Source organism: Podarcis filfolensis (assembly GCF_964270895.1).
Source record: "Podarcis filfolensis genome assembly, chromosome: Z".
In the NCBI taxonomy this organism is placed as follows: Eukaryota; Metazoa; Chordata; class Lepidosauria; order Squamata; family Lacertidae; genus Podarcis; species Podarcis filfolensis.
The window spans coordinates 42,708,759-42,728,902 of NC_139617.1; the positions used below are offsets into that span (position 1 = coordinate 42,708,759).

General features: G+C 47.8%; 1 long non-coding RNA gene across 4 annotated transcripts in view; it reads right to left on the reverse strand.

Annotated features, from left to right (window-relative positions):
- The window catches only part of LOC310754933, a 242,066-nt gene that overhangs the window by 188,099 nt on the left and 33,823 nt on the right, over positions 1–20,144 (reverse strand). For 3 of the 4 annotated variants that reach the window (XR_014544076.1, XR_014544077.1, XR_014544078.1), the window contains exon 5: positions 18,290–18,971. This is a non-coding gene — a long non-coding RNA (uncharacterized lncRNA). Of the gene's footprint in view, positions 1–18,289; positions 18,972–20,144 lie in introns of those variants that run through there. The other variant, XR_014544075.1, reaches the window with a different exon arrangement.

Sequence of the window (20,144 nt, forward strand, 5' to 3'; positions counted from 1 at the left end):
ACCCGACAGGCTTTTGGTGTGGTCCAGCAGAACTAATCTTACATCCTGAAATTGTCAGTGAGTCAACCCTGCCATCTCCACCTCTGCTACCAGGAACATGGAGTCAACTGTGCTGGCGCAAACTGACTTTGACATTCAGCCTACTAGGAGGGGCATTCACTTGCCTGCTTCCCCAGTCCTGGGCCTCAACATCCTGACCATGCAAATGATGGTGTCCATCCCACTCTTCATAATGAGAGCTCACAAAAGTATGTCATGGGACAGCATCTTGGCTTCTGCTTAGCTATGTACACTAGAGCAGTGCTGTGCTTCCTGACTTTGTAACTTTCCTGACTTTGTAACAAGTTATGTTTGGGCCACTTGGTGGATTTTGGAGTAAAGCTTTCCATCGTAACAATGGATTTGAGAGTCTCAGTACCGCATCTGTGAGTGGGAGTCAGGACAGGCTGTCTCCTACCAATACGTCCATGGATGCCCTCCTCTTCTTTCCTGCATTCCTCTCCTCTTGCTCATCCACCTCTCTAGTCCCCCATGTAAGTAAGCATTTAATACATTCCCGAGCAACACTACCCCCTCTCCAGATGCACAACACATCTTCATTAACTCCCCATGACATTCCAAATTGCTGGCGATAAAGGCAAACTAAATCTGGAAAGACAACTAGAAATACTTTCCCACCCCCACACCTCCTCCTTCTCCGTGCCCCTGCACAGTGCACTTCCCGCCCCCCTGGGGCTAACGTGCAATTACAAAAGATGAATGGAGTGAGCATTCTGCTCTCAAAATGCTTGCAGGAGATGTGGAGCTGGCATGTCTCCCACCAGATGGCGCTGGAGCTCACCAGATGAAACACCACTGCAGATTTTTCAGAACCAAGGGAACACACTTTTGATCAAAGTTCTGAAGTTGATCAAAGGTCTGAAAGAGATATGGACTCAGAAGGAGATTCATGATTGGATCTTTCAAAACTTAAATTGTTTTATTTTGATTGTTGCAAGTGTGCTGGTGGATGGAGTGTCTTAACCCTTACGTCTGTGGTATTTCTCCCAACCTGATGTTCGCTCTCTCTGGAATTTGTAACACACCACTTATTCTTCTTATATATCAAAGTCAAGGGCTCTGGATAGCCAAGGGATGGAGAGCCTCAGAAAGGTGTCCCTCTAGGGAGGGACATTGAGTGGAAAGAGCCAGGGGGTCAGCCCCCCCCTCAAGAATTCTGATGAAAGGGCCACTGCCCTAAAGTTCTTTGGCGGCCACGCATGCATGCTGGGTGGTGTTCTCATGTCACATGCATAAGCTGTGGGGTGTCTGTATGACACATCAGCATGACCTGCAGCATGTGTGAGTGATGTTAGCACACCACAGGGAGTGTGTGCATGGTGTGCTGATGTTGCACGGCCCCGGGCCCCCTCAACTGCGGGTACAAGGCGGCGTGTGTGCCTCCAAGTCTTTCTATCTGGCCCTTGGGACACTTCCTCAGCTACACCTTCTGTCCACAGGCTACATACCCTGCTGCCTTTGCTTTGCACTCTGTGTGTTTTTGTCTAGTTGGAATGTGTGCTTGATTCTGATAATGACTTGTGTTTGTCTGGAGCAACTGTTACCGTATTTTTCGCTCCATAGGACGCACCGGCCCATAGGACGCATCAAGTTTTTTTGGGGGGAAATAAAGGAAAAAAATTTTATTTCCCCCCCCAGGCGCTTGTGGGGCAGGCAGCGGGGAGAAGCACTCTTCTCCCTGCCGCCCGCCTTCAGACCAGGTCCGGGGACAGCGGGGAGACGCGCTGCGCCTCCCAGCTGTCCCCGGAGCTTGCGAGGCAGGCAGCGGGGAGAAGCGCTCTTCTCCCCGCCGCCCGCCTTGAGATCAGGTCCGGGGACAGCAGGAAGACGCGCTGTGCCTCCCAGCTGTCCCCGGAGCTTGTGGGGCAGGCAGCGGGGAGAAGCGCTCTTCTCCCCGCCGCCCGCCTTGAGATCAGGTCCGGGGACAGCAGGAAGACGCGCTGTGCCTCCCAGCTGTCCCCGGAGCTTGTGGGGCAGGCAGCGGGGAGAAGCGCTCTTCTCCCCGCCGCCCGCCTTGAGATCAGGTCCGGGGACAGCGGGAAGACGCGCTGCGCCTCCCCGCTGTCCCCGGAGCTTGCGAGGCAGGCAGCGGGGAGAAGCGCTCTTCTCCCTGCCGCCTGCCTTCAGACCAGGTCCGGGGACAGTGGGGAGACGCGCTGCGCCTCCCCGCTGTCCCCGGAGCTTGCGAGGCAGGCAGCGGGGAGAAGCGCTCTTCTCCCCGCCGCCCGCCTTGAGATCAGGTCCGGGGACAGCGGGGAGACGCGCTGCGCCTCCCCACTGTCCCCGGAGCTTGCGGGGCTGGCTGTAGGGTCTCCCCTCTCACTCTGCAGGCTTCAGCGAAAGCCTGCATTCGCCCTATAGGACGCACACACATTTCCCCTTCATTTTTAGAGGGGAAAAAGTGCGTCCTATAGAGCGAAAAATACGGTACTTGAAAGCAAGCATTGAATGGGGTTGGGCTAGATGACTCTCTGAGACCCAGCTCTACAATTCTATTATCTTTATTCTGGCTAATAGCAGCAGCAACTACAAGTCCCAGCTGTCAAGAGTCCAAGATACATGAGCTTGGCAAGAGAATCATAACCGTGAATAGAAACTAGAAAGATGTCTCAACAGTTGATGTGGCCCTCCCACCAAACTTTTAAAGATGAGACCACGCAGGCTCCCCCATCGAACTCTTTTGCCCTATGAGACTGCTGCTCAAGCACACGAGTGATTCTATCTACAAAGTTGGTGCCTAGTTCTTGATGGCAAGACTGTCTCTTGTCCGTCTTCCAGCATTGATGCCACCTCCTCCTGTTCAACTCCTCCCTCAGGCTGGTCAAAGTCCTCCTTGGTGAGCCTCTGAACTCCTCAGAGCGGTGCAATTCTGCTTTCCTTTCTGACATCCAGAGTCACAAGGAGATAACCTCTCTCATTCATACTTGGGTGCCAGCTTTCCAGACACCAATCTGTTCCTTCTCCTGCTGCCTCCTGATTTATCTGCACTACCAAACCATGCTAGATCCTGATGACCTCTGAGCCTCTCATATGCCACCCATCCACTACTCCCTTGGTCCATGGGTTGTCTACCCTTTTCCTCTCTTGAAAAGTGCACAGAGCTGAAGGGGCAACCTGAAAGAATGACACTCTTCCCTACTTCCTTTTTCAACTATGTTTTGAAAGCTCAGCTGAATTCTACTAGATTTGACTTTTACCCAATTCCTTGGAATAAGCAAAGTGTGTAAGTGGGTGATTTCTCTCTAGGCCTGGATGCAGGGCCATCTTTAGCAGATGCGGTGCTGGGGTGCAAATATCTGCCCAGCACCCCCAAATTACCACAGAAAGTGTTGGGGTGGCCATAGCTGTGCACTGCCAGCCATCGGGGGGGGGGGACAACTCTCCCCCATGCCGCTGCAGGAGAGCGATCCGTGCAGAGGGTTGGGAGTGAATTTGCGCCCCTCCCAAGCCTCCTCGGGAGGAGAGCGATCCCCACAGAGGCTTGGGAAGGAAGCTGTGTGCCCACCAGCTGGTGGGGCACAGCTTCCATCCTAAGCTTCTGCAGGGATCACCCTCCTCCCAAGGAGGCTTGGGAGGCAAGCTGCACGCCCGCCAGCCATATGGTTAGCAGGGCGCAGCTGGTGGGCATGCAGGAGGGAAAGGGGAGGCCGCTGGCAAAGCCATGCAGCTCCCCCACTCGCTGGGGCGCCTCTGAGAGGCTGGCACCCTGGCGCGATGCACCACTAAGCTCTATGGGAAAGACGCCTCTGCTTGGGTGACACATCAATATATAGCCCAGGACTGGTATCAGGAGCAGACCATGATGTTGGCTTCACTCAGTGGTATATTGCTGGTGAAACTGCCACCACTCCCGAGTCCCTCTGCTAGCAGTGTCCTTCCTCTAGTGGTGCTACTAACAGAGGGGCTCAGGAGCAGTAGCATATATCGCTGAGAGAAACCACCATTGCACTCTGCCGACATATGATGCAGAGGGAGAAACAAGCTGTACTGGCAAGGCGCCGATACAGCTTGTTCCTCCCTATGCATCTTTAAACTGCTCGACTGAGGAGTGTGCAGTTGCCCCTACCTCAGCCAAGCTGTTAAGAGAGCCTCCAGTGCAGCGCTGGCTCTTGTGGGCCAGCAGCAGGGTGGGGGCTCTGCTTGGTTGGCGCTCCCAGCACAGAGCAGTTGAAGGAGCCCCAATGCTCTGCCCGCTTGCCCATGAGCGGGAAGCTTCCTCCTCCCCAGCTGAGCTGTGCAAAGCACGCTTGGTGATCCTGCCCCTTGCGTGCAAGCAGCAGGAGCTCCAGGGCTGTCTCAGCTGGGGGGGGGGGGGGAATCCTCCTAATCACCAGCTGAGCTGCACAAACAAGCTGCATTGACCCAGCCTGTGACTGCCTGGGTGAAACTGCCTGGGTTCCCGAAGTGAGAGCTGGGGCAGTTTCACCAGGTGCCTCACAGGCAGAGGCCAATACAACTTATTTTTTCAACACCACAGTATATCGCCAAACCGCAATGTTTGGGTGGCGATACACCGCGGTGTTGAAAAGCTGATATCGCCCAGCCCTTTTTCTCTCTTTCTGTTTCTTGGAGGCATGGGAAGCAGATCTGGGCACTAGATGAGACTGGCACCTACAATACTTGCTTATGAAATAAACTTGCATATTCAAATACATATCATATTTACATGTCTGGGTAGGCTTGTTTAAACCAAGTAAGGTTTTAGTAGACGCTGAATACAGTACAGTACAATGAAGGAACCTGCCTGATATCAGTGTGGAGGGTTTCCAAAGGTGGTAGCGCAGTGAAAGATCAGCTCCTTGAAAGCTCAGTGCCGATGTTATATGACATTTGTTATATGCCAGTTCCACAAATCAGTGTGGTCGAGTGGGCATATATTGGGTAATATCCTTTTGTGATGTAGTGGCACACCCATTTGGATCAGGGCTCAATCCAGCTGAATGATCCTTTATTTTCAGGTGAGGCTCCTGGTGTTTGGGGAGAGGTTTTACTGCCAACTTCCTGAACACCCGCATCTCGCTAAAGGGTGCCCAAGCCTTGGTGAAGCCTCTCCTTGTCCCCCCACTGCTGCCACCAAGGAGACCTGGGAGCTCCCCCTTGCAGTACCCTTAGGGTTTGTTCCTTGTTTTTGTTTTCAGTCAAACCATCTCAAAAGACCTTTGAGGAAGCTGGAAACTGTGAGCAGGTTTCATGTATGGGAAGTTCCATGAATCATGGAAATCTGAATGAAGTCATTTTCAGCTTGAACCTGGTTTCTGTGAAGGCAGCCTCAGGTTTCTTCATTGCAAATGAAGGCAATTTTAGAAAAAGAAGAGTGGGCTGGGGGAGAGACCAGGTTTGTATGGAATCGGTGTGTGTGTGTGTGACACCCCCACCCCATTATAGATCATTGGAGTTTGCTCTTGTTTCCAAAGCTTGGAATTTCTTTCCCATTTCTTACAGAACTCAAGGCTTCGCCTCTCGGCTCCCATATCCCCCCACTGCAAACAGGCTTTTCAAAACATTTTGCGTGGCACCGTCAGAAAGGATAGGGAAGGATTTCATTGTGAAGCTCACCACACCAAAAACAGTGATGTGAATGGCTTAGAGGCTGAATGTGCCACAGAGCTGGCCTTGGAAATTTTAATCTTTGGTTACAGACTTTTTAGTTTGGAGAAAAGACAACATGACAGATGCATGACATGGAGAAGTGAATGGAGAAAGGTTTTTCTCCCTCTCTCATAATAACACTTTGTTGTTGTTGTTTAGTCGTTTAGTCATGTCTGACTCTTCGTGACCCCATGGACCAGAGCACGCCAGGCACTCCTGTCCTCCACTGCCTCCCGCAGTTTGGTCAAACTCATGTTGGTAGCTTCCAGAACACTGTCCAACCATCTCGTCCTCTGTCGTCCCCTTCTCCTTGTGCCCTCCATCTTTCCCAACATCAGGGTCTTTTCCAGGGAGTCTTCTCTTCTCATGAGGTGGCCAAAGTACTGGAGCCTCAGCTTCAGGATTTGTCCTTCCAGTGAGCACTCAGGGCTGATTTCCTTCAGAATGGATAGGTTTGATCTTGCAGTCCATGGGACTCTTGCAGTCCATGGGACATAATAACACTAGAACTTGTTGATACCCAATAGGGCCAAATGTTGGATGATTCAGGGCAGATGAAAAAAGTCCTTGTTCACACAGCACAGAATTAAATTGCAGAACTCACTTGCGCAGGAGGCAGTGATGGCAACCACTCTAGATGCTTTCAAAAAAAGACGATCAGACAAATTCATGGAGGAGAAGGCTATTGGTGGCTATCAGATAGGTTAGCTATACTCTGCCTCCACAGCTGGAGGCAGCAATGCTTTTGAATAACAATTGCTGGCAACCACAGGAGGGAAGAGTGCTGCTGTGATTCAGCCCTGCTTGCAAGTTTCCCATAAGCATCTGGTTGGCCACTGTGAAAATAAGATGCTGGACCAGGTGAGATGTTGGCCTGATCAAGCAGGATTTTAATATGTTCTCATGGATATCAGGAGAAACATCTTGAGGATAAAAGCAGTTTACATTGACATCAATTACCTACAGGGGCATAGAGATCTCTTTTGATGAAAGCTTTCAGACAAAGGCTTGACAGTCATCTTCTGAAGTTGCTATAGCTTAGGAGGCGGGGAAGCTCAGGTTGGGGACCAAATGTGGCCCTCCAAGCCTCTCTGTCTGGCCCTCAGGGCTCTCCTGAGCCTATGCTCCTTCCCAGAGCACACCTGTGACCAGCAGGGCAGCACAGGCAAGATTGTGCACCCTTGAAGGGGGAGGGGCATTGAGGGAGCCCACTGCACCCTGGGTCAAGCCTGACCTAGGGGTGGAGCTGCCGCAGCTGGCACACTACAACTGAGGAGAGTGGGTGGTAGCATTGCTGCAGCTCTCCTCTCTCCACCCCAGTCTTCACCCAGGGGTGGAGCTGTGGCTGACAGTATTGGGCTGATTCAGGATCCAATGAGGTAGCCTGTTGTGGGGCACCTGATCACGTCCCCTCAAAAACATGTGCCTGAGGGCATGGCCCCTCCCTCTATGCTACAGCCTGTCAGTGGCCTTACCCCACCCACTCCTAGAGGGCTTTTGCCTGGCTGGGTTGTGCCATTGATGTAAGTATGTTTGTATAAGTATGTTTCCTAAGTATGTTTGTATAAACCACTTTATTTCGCATGCCTTGAATGCAGGGATGGATGGGAAGATTTGCTCATTTCAGTTCCTCATTTTTTTCAATCATTGGTTCCTCACATTTCTACATTTCTTTGTGGTTTTAAAACAAACAAACAAAGTTGCTCATGTGAAAACTTATCTGCATTTAGGAGTGAATGTCTGCTAATGCATAATGTTTGTATACAATTTTGCCAAATGTGCTCATCTTTGCAATCATCCCCCCCCCCATTTATGTTGTTGTTGTTTGTTGTTTATTGAATTTATATACCGCCCTATACCCAGAGGTCTCAGGGCAGTTCACAGAATAAAACCACAAAATACCTAATAAAAATAAAACCAATAGCCCAATAGCCCCCCCCCCCCACATTTTAAAAGGGCATAGGATATACCGTATTTTTTGCACCATAACACTCACTTTTTTCCTCCTAGAAAGTAAGGGGAAATGTCTGTGCGTGTTATGGAGCGAATGCCTACGGGTGGCGGGGGGATCTGCTGCAGTCGTGAGCAGAGGATCCATGGTTCTCCTTCCATGGTTCCCCTTCCTTCCCTCCTCCGTGGCTCGCTTTGAAACAGCAAAGCGGGAGAAGAGCCGCTGGGTGGGGAGGAGAGAGGGACAGAGAGCCTGCTTCTTTAAAGGAGCAAAATGGGAGAGGAGAGGAGTCTTCTCCCCTTATACCCCTCTTCTTCATTATTAGCAGCATCCTTCTCCACACACCCCACGTGTGCTTCTTCTCCCCTTAAACCCCTCTTCTGTATTATTAGCAGCATCCTTCTCCACACACCCCACGTGTGTTCCTTCTCCCCTTAAACCCCTCGCCTGCATAATTAGCAGCATCCTTCTCCACACCCCCCATGCGTGCTCCTTGTCCCTTGAGGGCTTTTCCTTCCCTCCCCACTTAAAACGTGGTTACAAAGCACGGATCCACATGGATCCTCAGGATTTTTGCACTGGGTCACCCCAAGTTCACCATCAGATCACATAGCATATCCATGGCTACAACTTGCACCAAAAAAATCACGCACCCACTGTTGCCTCAGGCCACAGTGGTGCAAAAACGTGGTTACAAAGCATGGATCCACATGGATCCTCAGGATTTTTGCATTGGGATACTCCAAACTCACTGTCAGATCACATGTCTGTGGCCACAGCATGAACCACAAAAATCATACATCCACTATTTTGTTTAGAATATTTTTTCTTGTTTTCCTCCTCTAAAAACTATGTTTGTGTTATGGTCGGGTGCGTGTTATAGAGCGAAAAATACGGTAAATTGGATTAACCAAAGGCCTGGTTAAAAAGGAATGTTTTTGCCTGGCGCCTGAAGGTGGCAGGCGAACTTCCCTATGGAGAGCATTCACAGACGAGGAGCCACTGCAGAGAAGGCCCCATTCTCACCCACTGAACCTTTTGAGGAAGAGGCTTTGAAATTAACATATGAGAGTGTTGGAGGTGAAATAGTTAAACAGGTTACCCAATCACAACCCAGGGGGTGGAGTCAGAGGGACTATAAAACCAGCTCTGGGAGGGGCCAAGAGAGGAGTTCATTTGGAGTTGGGTGGTTGGTTGGAGTGGGAGTGAATTGGGAGAGAGTCTGTGGGCAGGTTGAGTTAGTGTCACAAAATAAGCTGAGTCAGGAACAGTTAGGAGCTAGGAAGACAAGTAAATATCTGAGAGATGGTTTAGTGAGCGAGAGCAGGTAGCGGAAGTTATAGGTCTGGATAGGCACCCCATGACTGTAATTGACTGATACCGTTTATGAAACCACACGCTTGTTAAACTGCAATAAATAAACAGAAGTTTATGTTCCAATTTAACCCTGACTGGACTCAGTATTTTACCAGGTAGGGCCTGGGTGGTGGCAGCGAGATATAAGGTGGAGGCACAGGGATCATTAGACGGTGAAACGTCTGGGGAACCTGTGTGATCGCCACAGAGGCTCACGAAGGAGGGCCTCAGAAGATGATCTCAGGGTCATCTCAGTTGGTTATCACCATTTCCTGTGGGAGCTATTTCCACGGTTTAACTATGTGACGGTTGGAAATATGCACAGCATATGTATTTCCACACACATTACGTGGCCGGAAACCTGCACAGCAAAATTTGGAAGTGTGTGAATTTCAGAGGGTGGCCGTGTTCCAGTTCTCAAGCTCTTTTTGGAGAGTATGAGTAAGGTAAAATCAACTTTTAAATGTGAATAGGAGCAAATTTCTCCTCCAACCCTACTTTAACATAGCCTACCATGCAAAAGAAAGAGTCACATCAGAGCCAGCATTCCATAGTGTGATGTGGTAGGTGATATGGTAGCAGAGGCATTGCCTGAGCTCATGGCACCTGGAGCGGGAGGGCATGAGCAAGCACCAGGGGAGCGGGGCGCCGAGGGTGAAGGAATCTGGCATGGCACTCAGCCCTGCATTCCAAGGGAGAAATGAGGCGCCATGGCCAAGGGAGCCCATTCCTCCCTTGGCTGCAGGGCCCCCAAAATGTGCCCCTCCTCAAAATGCACCTGGGCCCCCTGCCCCAGCTGCCCCCTCCATGCTACACCACTGTATGGTAAAGGTAAAGGTAAAGGTACCCCTGACCGTAGGTCCACACTTGGACCACTCTGGGGTTGCGGTGCTCATCTCAATTTACTGGCCCAGGGAGCCGGTGTTTGTCCGCAGACAGCTTCCAGGTCATGTGGCCAGCATGACTAAGCTGCTTCTGGCTAACCAGAGCAGCGCATGGAAACACCGTTTACCTTCCTGCCGGAGCGGTACCTATTTATCTACTTGCACTTTGACGTGCTTTCGAACTGCTAGGTTGGCAGGAGCAGGGACCGAGCAATGGGAGCTCACCCTGTCATGGGGATTCAAACCGCCGACCTTCTGATCGGCAAGCCCTAGGCTCAGTGGTTTAACCCACATCACCACCCGTGTTGCTTCTCCACTGTATGGTAGGCATCTTCAAATAATGGTAGGCATCTTCACATATTTGAAGGGCAGGATCCAAACCAATGGATTCAAACTACAAGAAAGGAGATTATAACTAAACATTAGGGAATGGATAACCTTGGAAGGTGGTTGGTCCTCCTTGGTTGGAGGATTTTAAGCAGAGGTTGGATGGCCATCTGCCAGGAATTCTTTAGCTGTGATTCTTCCATTGCAGGAGGTCGGGTTATATGACCTTTAGTGATGCCTTCCAACTGCATGATTAGTGGGTGCCTTAAAAGGAACTAGGGTTTTCAAAAAGTGAAAATCCAACAGCCCCAAAGGAACCGAAGGTAGAACGGAAACCATACTTAATATTAACCAGTTGAGACAAAGTAATGTTGGGATGTGGACACTAGGGGGCAGAATAGGTTAACAAGTAAACTCAGGTGGTACCTGCTTACTCTATAGGAGGATTGGCACAGAAGCGTCATCCTTCATACTGACCTGTCTCCCATGTTCCACTTGCTGTGAATTTATGGAGCAGTGATTGTGTGAGTTTCCTTCATTATCCCCAATGGCATTTTCACTTCTTAAGTGTGTTTCCATAATTATGGTAATTATTTTTTTTCAAAAAAAGAATAATAATCAAACTCTCCATGAGTAATGGGAATGCCAAAAGAAACCTGACAAACCATAATTTTATTTTGCTGGGCGATAAATCAAAATGCAGGCTTGATTTCACAGTTGACTGGGATATTTGTTTCACTTGATCGCACCTGCGTCCCAGACGTTTCTTGTGCCAAGCATTCTCCCCAAAGGCCCAGCATGGTGCTGCAGAACCTAAATCTTCACCTTTGAAGGGGCCAAGTTCTAAGGTGATGCTTAAATGCTCTTTGTCTCATAGAAGGTGGAGGGAGCAAGAGTCCTTCACTGACCTATTTTCATTGGGGAAATGTTGGCGGCTATGGTAGGATGTTCCTATTTTCATCAGAGAAATATTGAAGAGTTTATAGAGTTATGTAACCCCCGAGCCAAGGAGATAAGTAGCTTTACAACTTTTTGAAGACATTTAGAAGACATCTGAAGGTAGCCCTGTATAGGGAAGGTTTTTTTTTATTATTGCTTTACTATGTTTTTATATATGTTGGAAGCTGTCCAGAGTGGTTGGGGCAACCCAGTCATATGGGTGTGTGTGTGTGTGTTGTGGTTGTTATTTAGGACATCCCTACTGGGAGGGTATGAAATTAGCAACAGCCGCTACCCTCCCCTTACCCTTTCTTCAGGACAGGTAGAAAAACTGACCTGGTTGTGGAGATGTAGTTCATGTGTAAATGAAGATAAATTAAAGGGATGGGTTAAGGAATCATTATATTTTCATTGTTACAATACCCCAGTGCTGATTGCTGCTGCCATTCATTCACAACTGTATTCTTGCAATAAGCTTTTAATTGGCAATATGTAGACACATAAATTGAAGTCATTGAGGTTTCCGCTTTTTGCTTAAGAGAGTCATTAAGAGAAGCACTTCAGCACGTTTGGATTGCAAGAAATCTGGGGCCTTTCCAGTCGTCAGAGCAGATGGTAAAGGCTCATCAGGGGCACATTTGTCAGAATGGAAATTCCTCTTTAGACTTCCCAAAGGAATAAGCTTTAGACACACATTTCATAAACTATTTTGGTGCATCTGGCAAGGAAACATCACTTTTGATGTTTTTCCTGAAGGGGACATATTGCAGAGATGAGTTGCCCCTCACATCTGTTCCAATAAGAAGCTACAATTGGCTGGATAAAGGCAACCACACAGAACTCAAAATGCTGGTGTGACTGCTAAGCCAGGCTTGAAAACAAACTTCAGCAGATCTTAAAAGCCCAATTCTAATGAGATTTCAAAGCTCTGAAATTATTTCCTGGCTCAGATAGTAATTTGAGCTAGAGAAGAATTATTGGGGATGGGTTGTAGCTCAGTGGTACATACAAAAGATGTTGGGTGCATCTTCCACATCTCCAAGTAGAGCTGGGAGAGACCTCTGTTTGAAACACTGGAGAGCTACTATCAGTCACTGGAGACAATACTGATCTAGATGAATTGATAGTCTGACTTGGTATAAGGCAGCATCCAATGTTCCTACCACCACCACCCACTCTGTGTATCAGCTCCCCACTCCCCATAATACCTCCCTGGTTAGCGTTTTACCTGGAATGGCAGCAGCAATTAAACTAACACTCTGGAGAATTTCATGTCCCATCAATTGCTGAATCCATGCATATCAGCCAGCCAGGATGCCAGGTTGGGATGACAGGATACTAGGTGAGGGTTAAGGAAAACCCTTCCTCCTCCCTCCCTCCACTACTGATCCCACTGTTGCTACATAGCCAGGAAAAGTTTCACTTTTGTGAAAGATAGTTTACTGGTTGCTGGTTTCAGACAGTGGACATTCCCAACCCTACCTGAAGTTGCTGGAGATTGAACATCAGACCTTCTGTGTGCAGATCTCTCTGTGGCTTTTGATATCACTGACCATGGTGTGCTCCTGGAAGGGCTCTGTGGGATAGGCAGCAGGGGTATTCCATTACAGTGGCCCTGTTCCTATCTACAGGGTCAAGTTCAGAGCGTGGTTTTTGGCCCTCTGACAGCTATGGTATGGAGTGCCACAAAGCACTATTTCATCCCCATTGCTGTTTTTTCATCTACATGAAGTTGGTGGTCATTAGGATATTTGGGTGCCAAAAAGAGCATAGGAAAAGGCCTAATATTGATCTTTGGTTCATCTAGCTCTGTACTGATTTGCACTCAGCTCTGTTTTTCCATAGCATCCCTGCACCAGTGCCTTGATGAACCAGTGAGCTGGAGAAAGGGAAGTAAACCAAGCTTGAATTCTGGCAAGAGAGAGATGAGCGGACTTTGAAAAATCAACCAATTGCCTGGTTTGAAGCAGGAAGCACTCCCACTGAAGGAGTAGGTATGCCATCTGGGATGGCTCCTGGATCCAGCTTTGTCACTGAAGGCTCAGGTAGCCTTAGTGGCCAGGAGTGCCTTTTTACTGCTATGACTGTTGTGACTGTTCCTGGGCTGGAACCGCTTGATCACATTAGCTCAGACATTGGTATCTTCAAGACTGGACTACTATAATGCACTGCATGTGGAGCTTCCATTGAGGTTGACTTAGAAACTCTGGATACCTCAGAATGTTGCCACATAATTGCTTGCAGGAGTGAAATCCTGTTGGCATATTAAATCTGTGCTCAGGTATCTGTACCGGCTGCTCATTTGTTACTAGGCCAAGTTCAAGGCTTTATATAAAGCCCTTCATGGTTTGGGACCAGTTTATTTGATGGATTACTTTGTCTGATACATGCCTGTTTAACCACTTTGATCTGTAGAACTTGTACTTGTACAAGTGCAGCTCCTATCCTTTGGAAGCCACCCCACTCACTGAGCAGGCCTACCCAGGCATGTACCATATTTTTCCATGTATAAGATGCCCCCGTGTATAAGACACCCCGTACTTTTGGGGACCCCAAATTAAGAAAATGGGGGGGAAAGAGAGAGATGGCTCAGAGTTGTTGAGCTTTATGGGGAGAGGATTGCCAAGGGTGTTGAGATTTTTTGGGAGGGGAATGCCCCGAAAATAACTTATTTGACGCTGCCAATCGTGCACGTGGCATAAGAAAACACCTTCTTTTAGAGTAAAATAACCTTGTCTTATACACAGAAAAGTACTGTAATTTAGTTATCTATATTTCTGTTTCAAATATTTACTGAATATTGGTGATTATTTTATGCATGCAGTCATACCTCGGGTTAAATATGCTTCAGGTGGAGCGTTTTCAGGTTACGCTCCATGGCGACCTGGAAGTAATGGAACACGTTACTTCCGGGTTTCGCCGCTCACGCATGCGCAGATGCTCAAAATGACATCACACGCATGTGCAGAAGTGGTGAATCGTGACCCGTGCACGTGCAGACGCGGGGTGTGTTCTACTCAGGATGCGAACGGGGCTCCGGAATGGATCCCGTTTGCATCCCGAGGTACCACTGTATTTATTTCTGCTAACAGTTTTGTGGATTTTAGCTGCATTTTGTTGATAATTTTATTACATACACAACTTAGAGGAGGATTGGGGAAATGTTTTCAGCCCAGGAGCTGCATGCCTTTCTTGGCAAACTTTCAATGGTCATATGCCTTGTGGTGGGTGGGACAAAATAGGTGGGGGGGGGAATGTATTCAAATTGTACCATTGTATAGTAGGCTGGGACTGAGAGAAACCTCCATCTGAAATTCTGGCAAACAGTTGCCAGTCAGTGTTGGCAGTACTGAGCTAGATGAAATAATTGGTCTGACCCAGTGCAGGGCAGCTTCCTAAGTTCCTAACCTTTATTAAATAACATTGATTGCAATGTTTCTAGTTTGTGTTCCTCGATCTAACAAGGAAACCTAAAGAAAAGTTTCATGAACTCATTTGAACCTTGGAGTGGAGATGCTGGGGAGAAATGTCAGGGTGTTTCCAAGTCAGGTTGATGGTTCTAGCCTGTTCTTATTTTTGTCTAAATTTATGTACCCAGCCAAGAGTATTATATTGTTTGGAAAGAGAAACAGAGAGAAAGAGAGAGAGAGAGAGAGAGAATATGTACACAGAGGCTTACATTGGGGGTGAAATGGAGGGAATGGTGTTCTTCTTCAAAAAACAATTAATTTCATATATTTTGGACAATGACAAAGAGGGAAACAAGAAGCCTTCCAGGACAATATTTGCTATTGGAGCTCAGATGGAAATTCTACAAAATGCTGGCTTTGCCCCATGCAGGCTTCCCACTCCACTGTTCTTAAAAGGATGAGAAATTGCTTATCTTAGCATTTGTAAGTTTATTTTTGGATGTGATTACAAGGCCTGTCATGTCAACTTTCTGAGAAGGTTGCATCCATTGTCCTTAGAAAGCTAAAGTGTGATTACTGTGGGGATTGCTTTTTTCTGTTACTCAATTGTTTAAAATCAGAGAAGTCACTAAGGTTGTTCTTCGACCCAGCTGTGTTGATGGATTAAAGATGGAGTGAGTCAAATATTTACCACAAGCCACACACACAAAAAACAAAAAACCCAGAAAAACAGTCAGTGCCCATAGGCTGTGGCAAGTGGCTGCAAGAGGCTTCCCTCAAGATAACATCCAAATAAAACCTTGGCTCTATGTCACGCCCTCAAGACTGTCCCCAAACCACACCACTCACTGGCCCCAACCTGCAGCTTCTTTGAGTCTCCCCCAGATGGATAAGATATAGAGGGCTGTATGAGTGTGTGTAGAAACTAGACTGCTATAGGTAAAGGTAAAGGGACTTCTGACCATTAGGTCCAGTCATTGCTGACTCTGGGGTTGCGGCGCTCATCTCGCTTTATTGGCTGAGGGAGCTGGCGTACAGCTTCCGGGTCATGTGGCCAGCATGACTAAGCCACTTCTGGTGAACCAAAGCAGCGCACGGAAACGCCGTTTACCTTCCTGCTGGAGTGGTACCTATTTATCTACTTGCACTTGACATGCTTTCGAACTGCTAGGTTGGCAGGAGCAGGGACCGAGCAACGGGAGCTCACGCCGTCATGGGGAATCAAACCGCCGACCTTCTGATTGGCAAGCCCTAGGCTCTGTGGTTTAACCCACAGCGCCACCCGCACTATACTGACTACTATACAGAGGTCAAATTTACATTAGTTTCTCCACCCCACTTGACTTTGTGCCCACCACTGTTATATGCTCCCCTGCAAACTGGAGTTGCCCATCCTATTTCAATGCCTGAGGTGAAACGGGAAGGCATATCCCCCAAGTGTCCTGATTTTCCAGGGACAGTCCTGGAATTATAAAAGCCATCCTGGCTTCTGATTCAATCCCAGAATGTTCCTATTTCCCCTTCCAGTGCTGCCGCCACTGAGCTCAGAGAGGAGGATGAGCCAGGGCTTGTCCCGAGCAGTGGTGATGGTGGCTGCGAGGGAGCAACCCATGGCCTCCCCATGGCCACTGCTGACAGTCTCCTCCCTTGGGAAGTTCGTTGTGGTTGCTGGAGAGCAGGCAAGGAGGAGAGGCTACCAATGCAGAGGCCAGCTCTGTGTGACATGCCGGCTTAGAGGGGCAGGCAGAGGGCTGGGAGGGAAGAAAGGAGGAGCAGAGCACAGCGCAAACTATCTTGATTTCTTTTTAAAAAAATAAAAATAAAAAAATGCTTTAGGTGTCCATGTCTAATTTTGCCCCTTTCTATTTATTCATTGGGGTGTGTTTCTCTTTATGTAAATCTTCGAAATCTACTAAAGAAGGGCGTGTGTCCTGTTAATGTACTGGTGGTGGCACTTGTCCTACTGGTAGGAAATGATCGGGGGGGGGCAAAAATGGGGGGTTGGGGAAGGTCAGTTGGAGGGTATTGGAAGGTGCTGCACTGCTGCTGCCCCTGCTCCACCATTATAGTCTTGCTTACTGAGACTGCATGACTGAGGCTTCTAGGTTCTCACAAGAGGTCTGTGAGATGTTGCCAGAACCCAGAAGCCTCAGCTGCTTCTCCTTGCTTCTCCAGTGCCAGCGGCAGAGGGCAAGCAGGACACCCCGCCCACCCCCATACCATGGGAGAAGTGAGGAAAAGCAGCAGCAGCAGCCTTCAGGTGGACTGAAAGGGAAGGCAGCCCTCACACTGAAAAAGACTCCCTGATGTGGCTGTATATGTTGATTTTATTTGAATCTGAGTTATGATAAAGGGGGTTTCTTTATCTGGACATACTGGAATTTGAACTTGGGATGTCCTACATTCAAGGCCCAAAATGGGACTACTGAGATACTGTGCTTGTCAGTAGATCCAATGATTACTGGGAAGTTTGCCCAATATCATTGGGCCTATTCTGGCTAGAAAGGCCATGTTCCTTGTCACAAATGTCCTGGCCATTCATACCAAAAGAACATGTATCAGGGCCCTGCCAGATTTAAGATGTTACATGAAACTCTATGGGAAATAAATTGTGGGTAAGCCTGCACCTTAGGGGGAAAGACACTGTGTTCTTCAAATGTTCTTGGAGGGTTTGACACACAAAGTTGCCTCAGGTTAAGTGCCTCGTGTACTCTCTTTGTGGGGGGGGGAGTTTTCACAAGAAAGAAAAGCTTTTACAGGGATATTTTTAGAGAGATACAGAATGGTGAGAGATTCTGGCATAGGAGCCAACTCCTAGAGGCCAAAGTGCCTTCGCACCCCCCTCCCCAAATATTTGAGGGGTCTGCCCTCCCCCAGATGATGGGCATTGCCATTCAAATGGTGTGGGTGCACTGCATCATGTGATCGATTATGCAGGGTGGGGCTTACCTGCCCACCACCCAATATTTTACTCAAGTTGGTGTTGCAAAACAGCAGTGTCCGGGCTTGAGGGAAACTCCACTCAGCAAATGAGCAACAACAAAAGTTTTATTGCCTGGCTAGCCAGCAAGCTGACTCAGATGAATCAGTTTCCAAAGTCTGAGCCCCCTAATAAAGGGAGGGGCTCCTTCATATATACATTTCTGTTATCTCTTAAGACACTACATATGCATAAACTGCAGCAAAATCCTTCCAATCCTCGGCTACATCGCCCTATTAGCATACCATTTCTGGTCTTTCCTTAATTGCATATACATTAAGCAATCACACAAAGAACTCTCTCTAAGCAGCACCTGGCTGCACACGATCCCTTTGCATTCCTTTCCCTATATGGGTTTACCTAAGGGAGTTTAGGACATGGAGCAAAGGCACATCTCCCTTTCTTATGCAAACACTCTGGAATGTGTTTTTGCAGGCAAAGATAACAGCCTGTGGTACAAGATTCGGATAGCCTGGCTTGAAGGTCTCTATATGCATCACTGGCACCCCTGGATTCTGGACAGACAAAAGGAAGTCTTGTCACATGGAAAACGGAGCAAGCTTTGTTTTCTGTTACTCCAAGGGTCCCAGCCAACAGATTCAAGTGACAATAAAGGAGATTCCAACTAAACATTGAAGGTAAAGGACCCCTGACCATTAGGTCCAGTCGTGACCGACTCTGGGGTTGCGGCACTCATCTCGCTTTATTGGCCAAGGGAGCCGGTGTATAGCTTCCAGGTCATGTGGCCTGGCAAACCAGAGCAGCACACAGAAACGCCGTTTACCTTCCCGCTGGAGCGGTACCTATTTATCTACTTGCACTTTGACATGCTTTCAAACTGCTAGGTTGGCAGGAGCTGGGACCGAGAACAGGAGCTCACCCCGTGGTGGGGATTCGAACCGCCAACCTTCTGATCGGCAAGCCCTAGGCTCTGTGGTTTAACCCACAGCGCTACCCGCGTCCCTAGCTAAACATTAGGAATAACTTATTGATGGTAAGAGCTGTTCAACAATGGAACACACTCCCTCAGGTAGTGGTGGACTTTCCTTCATGGCCATCTGCCAGAGATTTTTTACCTGTGATTTCTGCATTACAGGGGTTGGACTAGATGATCCTTTCCAACTCTACAGTTCTATGATTTTATAAGTGCTTCTTCACATAGCACACTTAAACTATGGAATTAGTTCTCTCAAGAGGTAGTGATGGCCACCAACCTGGATGGAATTAAACAAATCTATGGCAGTTAAGGCTATCAATGGACACTAGCAGTGATGACTATGCTCTACTCCACTGTTGGAGGCAAGTTACTCTCTGAATACCAGTTTCCAGGAAGCATGAAAGGGGAGTGTGCTGTTGCGCTCTGGTCCTACTTGTTGGCTTCCCTTTTGGGCATCTGGTTAGCCACTATGAGAGGCGGATGTTGGACTAGGTGAGTCTTTTTCCTAATTCAGCATGGCTCTTCTTATGTTCTTAGTCTTAGTAAGGGTAAAATGGTATAAAAAGAAGCAGGGAAGAGAGAGTAAGGGAATGAGGAGGCATAAGCTCTATTCAGTCATTCCATTAATGTCTTAAATGTCTTAGCTATCAGTCTCAGTTTCCTCTTATCCACACTAAACATACACAATTCTCATCCATTCCTCATAAGACTTAGTTTCCAGGCCCTTAGTCATCTTGCTTGCCCTTCTCTACACACGTTCTAGCCTGTCAACATCCTTCTCTAATCATGACACTCAGAACTGGACACAGTATTTCAGGTGTGTTCCAGATGTGTTTTGACCAAGGAAGAATAGAGCGGGACTATTACTTCCCTTGATTAGTACACTATACTTCTGTTGATAAAGCCTAGAATAGCATTCTTTTTTTGCTGCTGCATCACACACTGTTGACTCATGATAAACTTGTGTTCTACTAAGACCCCAAGATCCTTTTCAGGTGTCCTCCATCTTATATTGGTGCAGCTGGTTTGTCCTTTCTAGGTTCAGAACCATACCTTTGTCCCTGCTGACATTTATTTTCTTAGTTTTGACCCAGTTCTCACATCCATTAAGGTCATATTGAATCCTGATTCTGTCTTCTGTGGCATTAGCTACCTCTCCTAGTTTGGTGTCACCTGCAAATTTGATGAGCATCCCCTCAATTCCTTCATCCAAGTCAATTATGGAGATGTTGAACAATGGGCCTAGGACAGAACCCTGCAGCACCTCACATCTAATTTTTTCCGAGGATGATGAGGAACCATTAATGAGTACCGTAATCCTTGGGTTTGGTCAGCCAACCAGCCACAAATTCACCTAAGTTACCTTGTTCAACCCACATTTTACCAGCTTCCTTGCAAGAATATCATGGCAGATGAAAGCTTATACCAATAACAAACTTAGTTGGTCTCTAAGGTGCTACTGGAAGGAATTGTTTTATTTTGTCAAAACTCTTACTGTAATCCACCAAACTTGTAATGCCATCAAAAAAAGAAATGAGATTTGTTTGACATGACTTGTTTTTAAGAAACCTGTGTTGGGTCTTAGTAATCACATCATTATTTTCTAAGTGCTCACAGACCACCTGCTGAATTATTTGCTCTACAACCTTTCCTGGTATTGATGTCAAGTTCACCAGTCGGTAGTTACCTGGGTCTTCTTTTCCCCCCTTTT